Below are 17,137 nucleotides of genomic sequence, written 5' to 3' on the forward strand. Positions count from 1 at the left end.
CCTGGTAATGGGGCCCAGGGATGAGGTCCTGGGCCCCTTCCGCCTTCTGCATCAGAGCATGACAGTGCTCCCCCACCATCCAGAACTCTGGGGAAGTGCAACAGCAATTCTCCATGTTGTTGATCACTAAGGGGTCCATGGATGGGGCACTGGTGTGGGAGCCTCTCACACACCCTCTCCTCTAGCAAAAACATTTCTTTGTGGCATCCCCTGAGGCCTGGTCCACACTTGGGGAATTTCACCAGCAGCAGCAGAGCCCCATGCGCTCTACGAAGGGAAAGTTCAAAGCTCGCCAAACTTCCAGATGCAATATCTTGGGCCCCATTGAGCAGATTTGATGATCCTGGGTTCATTTTACTCCTAATGGTGAGTTCTAGCCACCAGGAGCAGTTGCAGCAACCCTTCTCACCTCCAAAGAAGTGCAGCCCTCAAAAACGTGTTCTTCCTGGTTCCCTGAACCAGCTCTTTTCTTGATCTTGGTTTCTAGGCACAGAAAGGCCTAGGGCTTTCCCCCAACTGGTCCTCAGGTGACCAAGGGGGCCAGCCTTGCTGGCCATAGGGGAGACCCATTAGTCCTGGGTCAACTGGGCAGAGTTTGTGGTCCTGAGTGGGAGTCAGAGGGTTCCTTCTTCCAGTTCTCTATGCCAGTCCCAGGATCCATCAGCAAATTGTGTAGCAATCTGCAAACAAGAAGAAGGTCTCTCCCTTATGCAAGAGTTTTTAAAAGGGAAAGGAAGGCTCCAGAACACAGGCACCCCTGGCCAATCCTGGGAAGTAACATCACCTCTCCACCACTGTCCAAATCCTCCTGGGCAACATGCTGAGACAGTCCAAAATGGAATCATCCAGGAGCCACTGGTCACATCAGTTCCTGGGGTCTCAGTTCCACCCCTCACTGACATCACTGTCAAGGACTTGCACAATAGAATATCGAAGGGAGCCCCCCAGTCAGCTCACTCCAGTTGTCTGGGCATTCCCCCTTGTTCAGTGAGCTTTGGCAGGCCCATCCCTGGTACAGTGTGACAGCTGCGTAATTGATACAATACCTTCTGTCCCACCCCTTTCCTCCTTTGGAGCTGGGAGAAATACTGCTAATTGCTCCTTTTATGTGGGACAGCCTTTATTACTGCTGCTGGCTGGAGAAAATGTAATTAAGTGGGCACAGCAAGGTGAGACAAGGCCTTGGCTCTGACCCTGAGCCGAGTGAGAAAAATATGGAAACTCTGTGTTACAAATGAGATGTACAGTTGTCATTGAGAAAGTTGCACATTTGGTTTTCTTGCACATGTTGCACTTCAATTCAAGAAGTCAATGGTCTCTGTGGGCCAAGGGGTAGTGAAACCACACTCTAAGGTAATTTCCTCAATGTGTGTATAATGGGGTGCCACTATAGATAAAACATTAGAGCACACTGACTTTCCCTATTAGTGTACACTACCCTCATAAGACCTTTCCCAGGTGAATACGGAATCCTGCAGAGTCCCTGTTGTGACAGGCGACCTGTGCGCTGTTACCGAGCTGTGCACAACAGTAGTCTCTATGCGCAGCCCACACAAGTGCACACATGTGTTCACACAAGTTCACGTGTAACCAGTCAAGTGTCCTTTCCCTTGCTGCATTACAGTGGCCCTACCTTAAAAATCAGACACTGACAGTAAATACACACAGTCCATTTACCATGTCCTGTGGCTGAGATACCAGTAGTGAGACTCACCAATAGCAAAAAGCCAAAAAATCCAAAACAAAAAATCAAGGCGTACTGCAGTGGCAGAAACCAGTGCAACAATCACCATAGGCCTGAACTTGTTACTTTGTCCTGGTCCGCCATGACCAGATATCAACAGATGGCTTTTACGCCATTTTCACACTCATTCTCTAGAAACTTTAAAATTCCATATCTCTGGTTCTATTAATTGGATTTTTGTCATTTCATTTTTGTTTTATTTATCAAATTAAGGCCCATATTTATACTTTTTGACGCTAAACTGCGCTAACGCAGTTTAGCGTCAAAAAGTTTTGCGCCGTCTAACGCCATTCTGAAGCGCCATGCGGGCGCCGTATTTATGGAATGGCGTTAGACGGCGCAATCAGACCGGCGCTGCCTGGTTTGCGTGGGAAAAAACCACGTAGACCAGACAGCGCCGGCGTAGGGGGAAAATGGCGCATGGGCGTCTTAAAATGGGGCAAGTCAGGTTACGTCGAAAAAATCGTCTTAACCCGACTTGCGCCATTTATTTTCGACGCCCATCCCCCATCAACATGACTCCTATCATTGTAAAGATAGGAGTCATGCCCCCTTGCCCAATGGCCATGCCCAGGGGACTTCTGTCCCCTGGGCATGGTCATTGGGCATAGTGGCATGTAGGGGGGCACAAATAAGGCCCCCCTATGCCACCAAAAAAAAATATAAAAAATAAAAAATCATACTTACCTGAACTTACCTGAATGTCCCTGGGGTGGGTCCCTCCATCCTTGGGGGTCCTCCTGGGGTGGGCAAGGGTGGCAGGGGGGGTCCCTGGGGGCATGGGAGGGCACCTGTGGGCTCATTTTGAGCCCACAGGCCCCTTAACGCCTGCCCTGAGCAGGCGTTAAAAAGTGGCGCAAATGCGCCGTTTTTAGCCACGCCAACTCCCGGGCGTCTCTTTTGCCCGGGAGTATAAATACCACGTAAAAGCCTGGGAGTCATTTTTTAGACGGGAACGCCTCCCTTGCATATCATTAACGCAAGGAAGGGGTTCACGCTAAAAAATGACGCACATTCCGGGAACTTTGGCGCTATTCGCCTCTAACGCCATAGTATAAATATGGCGTTAGTTGGCGTTAGTTTTGCGTCGAAATTGCGTCAAAAAAAACGACGCAATTTCGGCGCAAACGGAGTATAAATATGGCCCTAAGTTTGACTTTTTCTAATCCAGTATGGGACTTTTTTAATGGTATTTTTACTGTTTTACTGTTTGAACTGTTGCACAAATACTTTATTCATTGCCTTTAAGTTAAGCCTGACTGTTCTGTGTCAAGTTACCAGGGGGCAGAGCACAGGTAAATATGGGGTCTGCGTGTGCCCTATCCTGACTAGGACTGTGATTGCTGCTTGACCAGGGCTCACATCCCAGACAACAGTTACCCAATTTCTAACTTCCTGAATGGATGTCTCTTCACTCGCATATCCTGAATATGCACACTGATAATGCTGAACCAACCAGCTCACTGTCTAATTTCTCCCTCTCCTCTTATTGCATGGTGTGAATAAAAATGTTCCACTTATCTGGCACAGAAACAGAGACTGAAGAAATAGGAAAATGAAATTAAAGACATAAAGCAAATATTTTTCAAAATTAGATGGAGGCTTCAGAACATGAAATAGTAATAACTTGGAAACTATGGGACATGTTTATACTCTGTTTGTGCTGGAATAGTGTCATTTTTTTACGCCATTTCAGAGCAAACTCAACTTCACATTTATATTTTAACACTAGACCCGTCTGGTGTCACAATATTGGAGTTAAAGTCATTTTTTGCCGACGGAAAACTACCTTGCGTCAATGAGATGCAAGGTAGGCATTCCTGGGCAAAAAATTACTCTAAGGGTCAGATGTATCATTCTTAACAATAGCGATTACCTAATTGCGATGTTTTGCAAATCGCAAATAAATAATCGCTATTGGAATGTATGAAACTCCAGGAGTTTCAGACTGCGATTCGCAAAGGCTCGCAAATGGACCTACCTCTTTAATATTCATGAGGTAGGTCGCAATTTGCAAGCCATTGTGAATGGCTACAATCACAGGGATGGTGGTCTGCTGGGCTCAGCAGACCACCATGTCTGTTATTGCTTTTCAATAAAGCAATCTTTTTATTTTTTTAAATGCAGCCAGTTTTCCTTAAAGGAAACAGGGATGCGTTTAAAAATGTAAAATAAAAAGTTTTCTTTTAATTTGTTAAGATTAGGCAGTCTTCCTGCTCTTAAAAAACGTTTTTGCATGCATTCACAAAGGGGAAGGGCTCCATTGCGAATGGGTTACCACCAATTTGAAATTGGTGGTAACTGCAAATGTTTTGAGACCACATTCACAGTCACAAAACAATCATACATAACTACATACCTCTGTGATTCGGTATTAGGAAGGGACGCACTTGGCACGGCCCTTCCAAATATCGAATCGATATATAGTCGCAAATCCAATTTGTGATTCGGTAACAAGTTACCGAATTGCAAAGTGGGTGTGTTACATACTAAAATGCATTTTTACGTTTGCAAAAATGTTTGATACATCTGGCCTTAAGGCCCTTGCACCCTATTTATCCTCCCATGCAAAAATTGTGCACGGGAGAGAGGAGGGCCTAAATAATGCAAGCTTAGCGCCATTAATTAACGCCTGGGTCAGGACAGGAGTTAAGGGTCCTGTGGGCTCATTCCATGGTGGAACTAAAGTTAAAATTGGAGTTCAGTAGTTCTACTAAAGCATTTGGGGTAGCTGGAGCTAAACACAAGACATCCTGTGCAAAATGGCCATACAGGCCCAAGACATTCTTAAAAGAAGTGATCGCTCAAGTGCTGTGGTGTCAGGGCTTCGGCAAGTACTTTGATAGTCTGGGGCATAAGCGGCATAGCAAAATCCCAAGCAGGATACATTATTATTCCCAAAGGGAGTTTATGTGGACTTTGGTCTTCTCATGGAATGTCAAGTGTAATCACAAAGCGCCCCATGTACTAAACACTGGTTGCAAAAGATTGCTTGCAATTTGCAACCAGTAGTTTTGTGACTAGTGTGGTATTTTGTGAACAGACCTATGTATTAATAGTATGATCGCAACATGTAATGGGTACCTTTCTTATGAATATTAAGGAGGCAGGTTGGAAATTGCAACCCACTTCGATTTGCTGCTATCACAGGGATGGTGCCCTGCTGGGGTCAGCAGTCCATCATATCTGTGATTGCTTTTATATACAGCGATCATCTTTTTAATTCAACCTGTTTTAAATGAGAGGTTTAAAAAATCAAAAGTCAATATTAAAAAAGGGAAGGACTCCCTTGTGGGCCCCTTTGTTTTTGTGAATGGTTTCCCACTAGGATTCAGTAGTGGATAAAATATTCATGTATACAACCAAATTTAAATCATCTCATTGTGAATCTCAATTTGGAAGGGATTCCCGAAACACATCTCTTCCAAATACCAATTAGGTATGTAGTCGCATACCCAAATTAGAATTTAGTAACATGTTTCAGAATAACAATTTGAGTTTAGAACATACGCAAATGTAATTTTGCTGATTGCAAAAAGCCTTATTTCATCCGCCCCTCAGTCTCTCAGGGCCAAGAAATAGTGACCAGAGTGGAAGAGTAAAACCCCTTCATATTTATCTTACACACTGTTCAACTATTCATTGATAGCGAAAGGTCATTTTTTAATTTCTACTTGACATGTGAACATCTGTTGGCAAAGCCAGAAAGTCTGACTTTGTATGATTACCTAACATGCCTGATCTTTTTATAGGCTGTTAGAAATCGGGTCTCTAGTTGCCACAGGTATATATACCCTTGTCCAAGTAGGGAGCACAATCCTAGTCAGGGTAAGTCAAAACAAAACCCAAATAATCCTGTGCTCGCAAGCTGTGCTGGTAGCTTGGCAAAGAGCAGGCAGGCTTAACTTGGAAGGCAATGTGTAAACTATTTGTGCCATAACTCATTCAGCAACACATTACAATCACCACAAAAATACACCTAGCAGGTTTAGAAAAATATAAAATATTTATCTGAATAAAATAAGGTCACAACAATGAAAATCCAATGTACACAAGCAAAGTTATAACTTTTTAAAAATGAAATCCGACTAAAGTGCTTAGAAACTCAATGGCTCCAACTGGGGCTATCACTGCGTCTTTGACTGAGAAGTTCTCAATAATCTTCGATGCCAGAGGGGCGAGCCACGGACTCACATAGACCCCGAGACACAGTACTTTGGGGGAACGAAGACACAAAGAAGTCGCATGGAGTTGTGGAGAAGCGTTGCTGGAGCCGGTGCAGAGTCAGTCCCTTGCTACATTTAGGGAGGTGAGGTGTCAGTTCCATACTGCAAGGCACGGTAGGTGAGGCTTCGGTTCTGTCAGGTTGCAGAGGAAGCTGTTGCGGTGTTGGTTCCTTGTGACCTAGCGGGGTCGATGAATCCAGTCGGTCAAGACATGATGAGTCGACTTCACATTGTCGTGATCCCACTGCGTGACGTCAGAGGCATCATGGCAACGTTGGACTTGCGTTGCAGACTGAGGCCGTTGCGTGCAGTGAGGTCCATGGGGCGGGAGCAGCTGCTTCATCGGTGCTGGCATCGCTGAAGTTGTTCTTGGTGTTGCTGAAGTTAGAAATCTAGCTGAAAAGCTAGCTGGTGAAATCTTTGTTGGCCCTGAGACTTCAGAACAGGAAGCAAGCTCAATCCAATCCCTTGGACAGCAGTTTTGGGGAAGGCAGAGTCCTTCCAGCAAAGTCAGAGGTAGGCAGGCAGCAGGGCAACAATCAGGGTAGTAGTCCTTCTCTGCAAAGTAGTCCAGTTGAGTCCTTTGGGCATCCAGGCAGTTCCTCTGATAGAGCTCGGTTGTAGGTCCAGAGGTTTCTGATTTGGTGGGATCAGAGACCCAGGTAAAATATCCCAAAATGCCTGTGAAGTGGGGGAAACCTCAAAGAGTAGTTTTGAAGTGTACAAATCCCCCTTTCATCAAAGTCCTGTCTGCCAGGATCCCTGTGGGTGGGTATCATTCCTTTGTGGGAGGGCAGGCCACTGGCCTGTGAAATGTAGGAGAGCCCCTCCATCCTTCCTGCCTAAGGATACCCATTCAGTATGCAGATGAATGCGGATGACACTGAATATCCAGTGTTTATGGCTTTCTGGGTGTAATGCACAAGTGGGGGCTGTTAACCAGGACATAGCAGACATTGGATTGGAGACAGGGCTGTAAGGCACAGATGGCAGTAAGTGGAAAGAAATTCCCACTGTCTAAAAGTGGCATTTCTAAAATCATAATATTAAATCCAACTTAACACGTGATGTTGTGTTGACAAATGCCTAATGTTGAATGAAATAGGTGTAGCTTCAGTTTGTTTGATACATATTTCTATCCTCTCCAACAGACTACATGACACCACGCCAAGGCACATGGGATGATTCTGGCAATAGTAAATATGACAGGGCTACTGCTTCCAGATCAGAACCTACCACTCAAAAGTATATGAGGGCAGTTCTAATGGGAGTCTGTCAGAGGAGCAGGCCTTACATTAGTGAAAACAAATTTATGGGTTTTTCGCTACCAGGACATGTAAACACATAGGTACATGTCCTGCCTTTTACCTATATGGCACCCTGCTCTATGGGTTACCTAAGGCCTACCTCAGGGTGATCTATATGTAGAAAAAGGGACATTTAAGGCTTGGCAAGTATTTTTAAATGCCAAGTCGAAGTGGGAGGGAAACTGCACACACAGACCTTGCAATGGCATGCCTGAGACATGGTCAACCGCTTCACTGCCAGGCCTTTCCCCCTCAGGTGCCAAGCCTTTTTTTGGCTGTTTTGGGCAGTTTGCGCTTAGGCCCTCATAAAGTTTTTGTCCACATAAGCTACCCATGCCAAATTTGCATCCTTTTTTTCCAACATCCCAGGGATTCTAGAGCTACCCAGACTTTGTGGGTTCCCTTGAAGGAGACCAAGAAATTAGCCAAAATACAGCAAAAATGTTGTTGTTTTTTTTTTAATGGGAAGAAGGGCTGCAGAAGAAGGCATGTGTTTTTTTCCTTAAAAGTAGCATCAACAAAGGGTTTGTGGTGTGAAAATCACCATCTGCCCAGCTTTCAGGAACAGGCTGAGCTGAATCAGAAAACCTAATTTATCAACACAATTTGGCATTTTACTGGGATATACCCCATTTTTACTATTTTTTGTGCTTCCAGCCTTCTTCCAGTTAGTGACAGAAATGGGTGTGAAACCAATGCTGGATTCCGGAAAGCTAAACATTTCTTTAAAGTAGACACAATTCTGAATTCAGCAAGGTGTAATTTGTATAGTTCCTACAAGGTTTTCCTACAGAAAATAACAGCTTAAATCAACAAAGATTGAAATTGAGGTAAAAAAACAGCAATTTTTCAAATGTAAAACCAATATCCAAAATAATCAAATTTCCTCTTGCTTGCCATGGGATAAAATGTTTTAGTGTGAGGGGGGAGAGCTGAACAACTTTGGCCCCATTTATTTGAGGGTAGGGGTAATCTTAGTTTGAAAAAAAAACATCTTCCCTGGTCTCTGGTGGGCTTTCTGCTCCCCTTGGGGGTAGATGGACCTTCCAAAAATAGGCCGATCTGCCCCCAAGGGGGGCAGATATCGCCAACAGTAATGTGCCCCTATTGGGAGTGACCTTGCTAGGGGTCACTCCCCTTATGTGAAATTGGTGCAACAAAAAAAAATTGTGGTGCCTAGTGGTTCCTGCCTCCAAGGGGGGCAGATCAGCCTAATAAAAATAGGCCGATCTGCCCACAAGTGGGGCAGAAATGGCCTAAAATAAATTTGCCCCCTAGGGGAATGACCCTTGCCTAAGAGGTTGCAGTCCTTGCATTAAATTGATGCAAAAAAATAAATATTCTTGGTGTTCAGTGGTTTCTGCCCCGTTGGAGGCAGATTGGCCTAATACAAATAGGCCAAACTGCCCCCAAGGGGACCAGAAATGGCCTAAATACCTGGTGCCGAGATGAGGCACATATGGGGAGGGCTAGTGCTCCCCCAAAAGCCAGTCCAAGGATATAACGGTTACTTCCTTGGCACCTCAGCACCGCAGCCAAGGACGTAACTGTTATGTCCTTGGCTGCGAAGAGGTTAAGGGGCTTCATATGTGGGTGGCACAATCAGTACCACAAGCCCACTAATAGCATTTAATTTATAGGCCCTATGGACATGTAGTGCACTTTACTAGGGACTTACAGGTAAATTAAATATGGCAATTGAGTAGGAATCAATGTTGCCATGTTTAGGGGAGAGAGCATATGCACTTTAGCAAAGGACAGCAGTGGTAAAGTGTGCAGAGTTCTAAAACCAGTAAAAACAGGGTCAGAGAAATGGAGGGAGCCACCCTAAGGCTGTCAGGTCCAACATGTCCCCCCCCCAGCTGTAAGTGGGGATAGCTACATAACCCCTTGATAGCTCGCATCACTAAGGCAAAAGAATCTGGAGAGACCATCAGCATTATTGTGGTTGTTCTCCTTGTGATGCTCCACCGTAAAGCCTACACCCTGGAGGGAGATGGACTGCCTCAAAAGTTTAGGTTTTTCACACCTCATCTGCACAAGCCATCTGAGGGGCCTGTGGTCTGTCTGAACCCAGAAGGGAGTCCCAAACAGGTATGGTATTAGCTTCTTCAGTGCTCAGACCACGGCAAATGTTTCACTTTCAGTGGCACTCCAATTCTGTTCCTATGGAAATAACCTACTGATGAAGTCTACCGGTTGGTCTAGGCCATCCTCATTCTGCTGTGCTAAGACTTCCCCTATGCCATACTCTAAAGCGTCTGTCTCTACTATGAATTCCTTGGAGTAATCAAAGGGCCCTGAGCACAGGTGCTGTGAACGTGGCTTCCCTAAGGGACGCAAAGGCTTTTTAACAAGCCTATGTCCAGATCACCAAACTGAGCTGTTTTTTAGAAGTCAGCTCAGTAAAGGAGGTCACAATGGTGCCATATCCTTTAATAAATCTGCAGTAGTAACCAGTGAGGCCTAGAAAGGCTCTCACTTCAGTTTGGGTTTTAGGTGGTTGTCGAGACATAATAGTTTCAATCTTGGCCTGAAGGGGATGCACCTTGCCACCACCTCCTACGCGTCCCAAGTACACCACGGAACCCTGACCAATCTGGCACTTACTGACCTTGCTCTGGGTATGAGTTGTGCATCAGTGTTGGTGACTGAAATGAGACCTCGGTAGTCAGCACAGAACAGAAGTTCTAGTTTAATGTCCGGTGGGACAGCCTTTGGTACCAGTACCACTGGGCAGGCCCAGGGAATGCTTGAGGTTTCAATAACCCCTAAAGCTAGCATCTTGGCAACTTACTCCTTGATGCTGGCCTTCACCCTGTTAGACAACCAGTAAATGTTGTTTTTACAGGAGGACTGTCTCTCGTGTCAATATTGTAGATGCACAGATGTGTGAGTCTAGGGGTGAGGGAAAAACTGAGAGAAAACTGTCCCAGGAACTGCTAACAGTCCCCTCTCTGGTCTAGGGTCAGGGAACCAGAGAGGTTGACACCCTCCACTGACCCATCACTTTCTTGTGCAGAGAGGAGGTCAGGGAGAGGTTCACTGTCCTCCTCCACAACCTCATCTGTCACAAGGGGCATGCTGACTTCAGACCTCTCAAAGTGAGGCTTTAGGGGGTCATTCCGACCCCGGCGGGCACCGCCCGCAGGGCGGAAACCGCCCAAACACCGCCCCGCGGTCAAATGACCGCGGGAGCATTTTGACTTGATCGCCCAGCGGGAAAGCCCCAGCAAAGATGAAGCCGGCTCCGAATGGAACCGGCGGATTTGCTGGGGTGCGACGGGTGCAGTTGCACCCGTCGCGATTTTCAGTGTCTGCTATGCAGACACTGAAAATCTTGTTGGGGCCCTGTTAGGGGGCCCCACGACACCTGTTCCCGCCAGCCTGGTTCTGGCGGTGAAAACCGCCAGAACCAGGCTGGCGGGAAGGGGGTCGGAATCCCCATGGCGGCGCTGCATGCATCGCCGCCATGGAGGATTCCCTGGGGCAGGGGAAAACCGGCGGGAAACCGCTGGTTCCCCTTTTCTGACCGCGGCTTTACCGCCGCGGTCAGAATGCCCCGGAAGCACCGCCAGCCTGTTGGCGGTGCTTCCTCTGCCCTCTGCCCTGGCGGTGAGACACCGCCAGGGTCAGAATGAGGGCCTTAGTTTGTTTACATGGAACACGGTTAGGGTGTTCCTTGAGGTCTGGAGGTCCACTAAGTAAGTGGCCACCACCCTATGCTCCTTTATTTCATATGGGCCAGTCCAGTGGTCCTGGAGAGCTCTGGGTTCTACTGGCTCCATCAACCATGCTTTGTCACCAGGTTGAAACTCCACCAGAGTGGCCTACTGGTCAAACCAGCATTTCATTAGCTCTTGACTGGCATCAAGATTGCATTTGGCCTTCTTCCAGAAGCAGTGTATCTGGTTGCGGAGAACCAACATGTAACTGACCACATTCTGGGGGGTTACCTGGAGCTTTCTCCCACCCCTCCTTGACAATGCTTAGAGGCCCTCTAACAGAGTAGCAACAGAGAAGCTCAAAGGGACTGAACCCTACCCCTTTCTGGAGCACCTCACTGTAGGCAAAGACAAAGCATGGAAAGAGGACATACCACTTACGCCTCCTGACCTCAGGTAGGACTGTAATCATGCCCTTCAAGGTCTTGTTGAATTTCACAACTAGAGCATTGGATTGAGGGCGATAGGGTGTAGTGAACTTGTTACATTGCATGCATCCCATCTGGACCTCATGTACACGAACATGAAGTTAGTGCTTCTGTCAGATTTTATCTCTTTGGGGAACCCCACACGGGTAAAGATCCCCATCAGGGTCCTGGTCACCACAGGTGCAGTCAACGTCCTCAGAGGGATTGCCTCTGGGTAGCGTGTGGCATGGTCCACCAAGACCATGATGAACCTGTTGCCACTGGTCCAATGGATCAATGAATTCGATGCCCACCCTTTCAAAACAGGTGCCAATGATGGGAAGTGGGATAAAGGGAGCCTTCATGGCAGGTGGGACACAACTTGCAAAATGTATCTGAGGCTATCTTCATTTGGGGCTAATAAAAGTGGGTGACAAGCCTAGCAAAGGTCTTGCTGTGCCCTAAATGTCCTGCCAGGAGTATGTCATGACCCAAGCCCAGTATGAAGGCCCAGTAACACTGGGGCCCACCAGCACATGTATATAGGAGATCATTCTCCCAGTAAAGTAGACAATCCCCAAAGGCTTCACCTGCCGCATGAGCTGAGGCCTGTTGCCTTAAGCCCTGAAGTTTGGGACTCTCTTTCTGAGCTTTTCAGAACTCCTCCCTGGTGAGACCACCCTCAACTTGCCAGCCAGCACGCTCAAGTAGGTCACCTAGGGCAGCAACGTCCTCCCTGGCTGGCTCAGGGACCTCCTCCTCAGGGACCCCATCAACATAAACCATGGGAACTTCTGGGACCGGTTTTCCACACCCCTTGCCCCTTTTCTTGTCAGATGTCTGGGCCATTCTTCCAGGCTCCAGGCACCCTTGGCTTCCCTCCCAGGCAGCCATGGACCATGTGGTCATACAGACCCACTCAGACAATCCCATCATCTCCAAGTGAGACCTGAGCTCTACCTCCCTCCATGTAGTGTGTTCTAGGTAATTGCCTAAAATACATTCTACAGGCAAGGCAGGACTCAGCTACTTTCAGAGTACCAGAGATCCCCCCCACTCAAAGGGAACCAGAGCCACCGGTATATGGCTCTCGCAATTGTCAGCTACTATGACTTGGTGGAATGTGTTTGGTAGGACCTGCTCTGCTGACACCAGCTGACCCTTGACAGTAGTCATGCTGGCTGCTGTGTCACGAAGTGCCTCTGCCCGTTGCCTATTAATGGTGACCCACTGTCTATACCCAGAAGTATTGGTAGGTTTGTGGGGTTTTGGCACCATGTCTGCATTTCCCAGAGACACTAGGGTTACCTCTGTCTGCTCTCCAAAGTTATCTGGGGCTACCTCCTCCCTTAGCGCTACACTGCCAACGCAGGTGTCTGCCCACAAGGTGGAGGGCTGTGCCCTCTTTGGACATTTGGAGTCACCCTTAGAGTGACCAAACTTGGAGCACTCTATACATTGAGATACAAACCTCCCTGTCTTATGATCAAAAAACCCTTTCTTCTTAGGATCAGGCTGGGACTAGTTACCACTATTCCCTTGGGAATTATTTTGGGGGCTTTAAAGAACTCATTATTTTTAAGTTGTTATCCCCCCTCTTTCTTCTGTAGGGAACCCTGACCACCTTTGTGGCTGTCCCATGCAGATACCTTTTTGGACACTCTGCTGTTAGCGCAGAGGTCCGCCTCCTTAGCAAGCTTCTTGGGATCAGTCACCTTACTGTCAACTAGAGGCTGGTGCAACTCTGTAAAACAAATTCTGAGCATGTGTTCGCTCAGGATTAAATTGTAGAACCCAACACAATCCCTGACCTTGCTGCCCCACACCAAGCCATTCAGTGCCATACTGGAAAAATCATTGAAGTCTACCCAGGACTAGTTGGGGAGCTTGTTACTGTCCCTGAATCTTGGGCGATACTTCTCCGGGGTCAGTCCAAATTTGGCAATTAAAATGGTTTTCATGGGAGCATACTTCTTCTGGTCCCACACCTCAAATGTCAGAAATGTGTCCCTTCCAAGTGTAGGCATGTATTTCCACAGACCCCCCCACCCCCCAGTGCTCTTCTGGGACCCCATGGGCCCTCAGTGCAAGTTCATAAACAGAAAACCACTTGTCAATGTCATCTCCCACCACATAATGGGCACCAAATCCTTGGGTATACAGACCTTCTTGTCTCCAGCAGGTCCTGCATGTATACTTCCACCATCACTGCTGGATTCAGACTGCCTAACATTAATCTCCAGCTCTTTTAGACTCAGGTCATGAGCCAAGATATGGTTCTTCACAGCTAATGCTTTTTCAGCCTGCCTTTCAGCTTTTCTTTCAGCTCTTTCAGCTTCCCTCTCCTCTGCTTTCATCTTTAATTTTGCAAACTGCAGCGTGAATTCTCTCTCCTCCCGCCTTTTCTCTTCAGTCAGGCCATAACTGGAGACACTGCATCCTAGTCTAGCAGGAGGAACACATCCAGGGGTGCCATCCACTACTGCTGCTGGCAGATCCTCAGAAGAGTCCTTCTCAGGCTCCCCCAACTCATCATTCCCTTGGATGCATGACTCGGCCCAGCCCTCATTGCCTTTTGAATTTTTCCCTTCTTGGAAGCTCCACGGGCAGTTATCCAATATACTTGCAAAAGCCCTTCCGCTGGGGTACTATGTACTCCTCCAGCTTAGCTAGGTCAAACTCCCCATCTCCACTTGTGGACCCAGCCAGAGACATGATATCTAGGATTGATTAAACAAATGTCAAGTAGGGAAAGTTTGCAGAAGAAGAAAACAAAACAAATTGACCTTTAACTCTGGGTAGGTAGTGTACGCGTAGCTATTGTATGGCACTGCACAAACACAAGTCCTATCCTCACAGGCTGATCACCAATGTTAGAAATGTGGTCTCTAATTGACAGAGGTATACATCCTTGTCCAAGTAGGTATCACAATCCTAGTCAGGGTAAGTCATAACACAACCCAAATTATCCTGTGCTCACCCTCTGGTAGCTTGGCACAGAGCAGGCAGGCTTAACTTAGAAGGTAATGTGTAAGGGAGTTGCGCAATAACTCATACAGTAACACAGTGAAAACACCACAAACATACACCACACAGGTTTAGAAAAATTGATAATATTTATCTGAATAAAATACAGTCAAAACGATGAAAATCCAATGTACTCAAGCAAAGTTATGAATTGTTAAAGATTAAATCCCACTAAAGCACTTAGAAACTCAAATGCTCTAACTGGGGCTGTCACTGCATCATTGACAGAGTCGTTCCCAATAATCTGATGCCACAGGTCTGCAACATGGTTAAGTGGCTACTTATATAGGTGGCAGTATCAGTGCTGCAGTTTCACTAGTAGCATTTAATTTACAGGCCCTGGGCACATGTAGTGCACTTTACTAGGTACTTACAGGTAAATTAACTATGCCATTTGGGTATGAACCAATGTTACCATGTTTAATGGAGAGAACATATGCACTTTAGAACTGGACAGCAGTGGTGAAGTGAGCAGAGTTCTAAAACCAGCAAAAACAGTGTCAGACAATTGGAGGGAGGCAGGAAAAAAGTTGGGGGAGGACCGCCTGAAGGCTCTTAGGTTTATCATAGGCAAGTGTGCAGGTTTAGTGATTCTAGTAGCTTCTACTGGTCTACAAACCTTCAAAGGTTCCTTGAATCTGTAGGGTCAAATCTTCTTTTTACTACATTATTCATTTAGTGTGCATCATTTGTACTATGTCAGGCGATTTATGGGTTGTTCCTATGTTTTTTCTAACTGCCATTTCAATCATTTGATACATATTTGTAATTTTATGAGTAATATTTATTAAAGTATATTCTTATCATTAAACTGATGGGACATTGATTAAATTACTGCGATGCTGAGTTATGAATTTGTAGCCAACAGCACTTCACTGAGTCAGCCTTATCTTACTACTCTGAGAGTTCAGTGCTAAAATATATGGTAGCAGAATATTGTCTCATATAAACATTGCATCCTAAAAATTTTCTTCAAAAACATAGCCCCATTGGTGTTTATAATAGAAAGTTTACTCTCAAAGGGGCAATATATTTGTAGACAATATTTAGGAACAATCTTGAAGTCAGACAATATTTCTAAATATGAAATTATAACATGTAAATAGACTGAAAAGGGCATTTGGCTCTCACCTTGAGGTTCCGCACTGGGGGCGGGTCTCATGACATCATAAGGAAAGGAGTTGACACAATTTTGTCTCAGTAACGTATGATTTCCCAGTGACCTACTGACCAGTATTTCTTACACCTCCTATTAAGTTTCCATGCATAAGATTAAAACGCAAAATGCAGCAGGCACTGAATGAGAAAAAAGCCTCCTAGGATTGCTTTTTTGCAGGAAGGTGCACCTTTCTGCACAAAACAATCCTTCATGCAACACGAAACACCCTTGCACCATGGTGCAAAGGTGTCTGCATTTGATCTAGGCTGCGAAAATGGCACCAGCACAGTGGGAAAGTACAGCGATGTGCTGTATTGCTTAAATATGGCACCTACCTGCCCTTTCCCTGTGACACAGAGAAGCGCAGCAAGATGACTTACTGCGCTGCCCTGCACCAAAATCTAATTAATTTGGGCCATACCTATGGCCTGGTTTGCTTTGCTCTTGTACCAAGCAACGTGGTGCAAGAGCGACACAAACCTTGAGTGAAATTTATTAATCCCTGCAAATCAACCTTCATGGCCCTGTGTGGCTTCAAATCACTGTGTTACTTTACTCTGCCCCAGGGAGGTGTTTCCATGAGTGTTGTGTGGGTGTTCCACAAGAACCTGTAAACCTAAGAATGCGCCAATAAGATGCACTTCCCCAGGAGTGGCATAACAAGAAGAAATATGTTTATTTCTCCCTGTTTATTCCTCTTTCTATGTGTGTTACATTCTGCTCACAAATAGAAAGAGGAAAAAGTATCTTTGGATTGTTTTTGTGCAATCCTGAATGCTATGCAGGCACCCTTGCACCATCGTGCAAGGGTGCCTCCATTGGCACTAGGCAGCCAATTGTGCACAGGGGGAAGATCGGGAATGTGCTGTATTGGATTAATATGTTGCATTCTTGCCTTTTCCTTGTGATGCAGGGGTATGCAGAAAGTTGACTTGCTGCGCTGCCCTACACTACAAAGCCTATAAATATGGGACGTATTGTCTATAGTACAGTTTTTTAGAATGAAGTGGATAGCGTACAGAGAAACATCTCAGTTCTGCAGAATGAGCGTCTTAGCAGTGTATTTACAGTATTTTGTCAATGGCAATATACCCATTTTTGTGTTCCTGTATCTTTAGAAAGGATTGAGGCATAAATAGAGCCATTGCACACAGATAGATTCAAGGAGCTCAAATCTTTTGAGGGCGATGTATTGAGTTATTGGCACACTTCATCATAGAGCTGCACAGGCAGGTACCTGAATTGCAGCTTCATCAATGCCTCATGGTCCTTGAGCTCCATGTGATTGATGCTAGTTCACTAAAAAAGATACACAAACATCCAGCTCCTCATTTTGGTACCAGGGCTTTACTTTCCCAACCACTGTTCAAATTGTGTTTCTGAGGGACTGACAGAGAATTCAGAAGTGGTGTAAGAAAGATTTATTGCATTACATTTTTAATTTATGGGTGTTGAGTTGCTTATGATTTGAACAATAGAGTCATACCATGTATGTTTTCTTTTTTCATATGCATTCTTTTTTTATGAGGCTGGCAAAGGGAA

Source organism: Pleurodeles waltl, chromosome 4_2 (assembly GCF_031143425.1).
Source record: "Pleurodeles waltl isolate 20211129_DDA chromosome 4_2, aPleWal1.hap1.20221129, whole genome shotgun sequence".
In the NCBI taxonomy this organism is placed as follows: Eukaryota; Metazoa; Chordata; class Amphibia; order Caudata; family Salamandridae; genus Pleurodeles; species Pleurodeles waltl.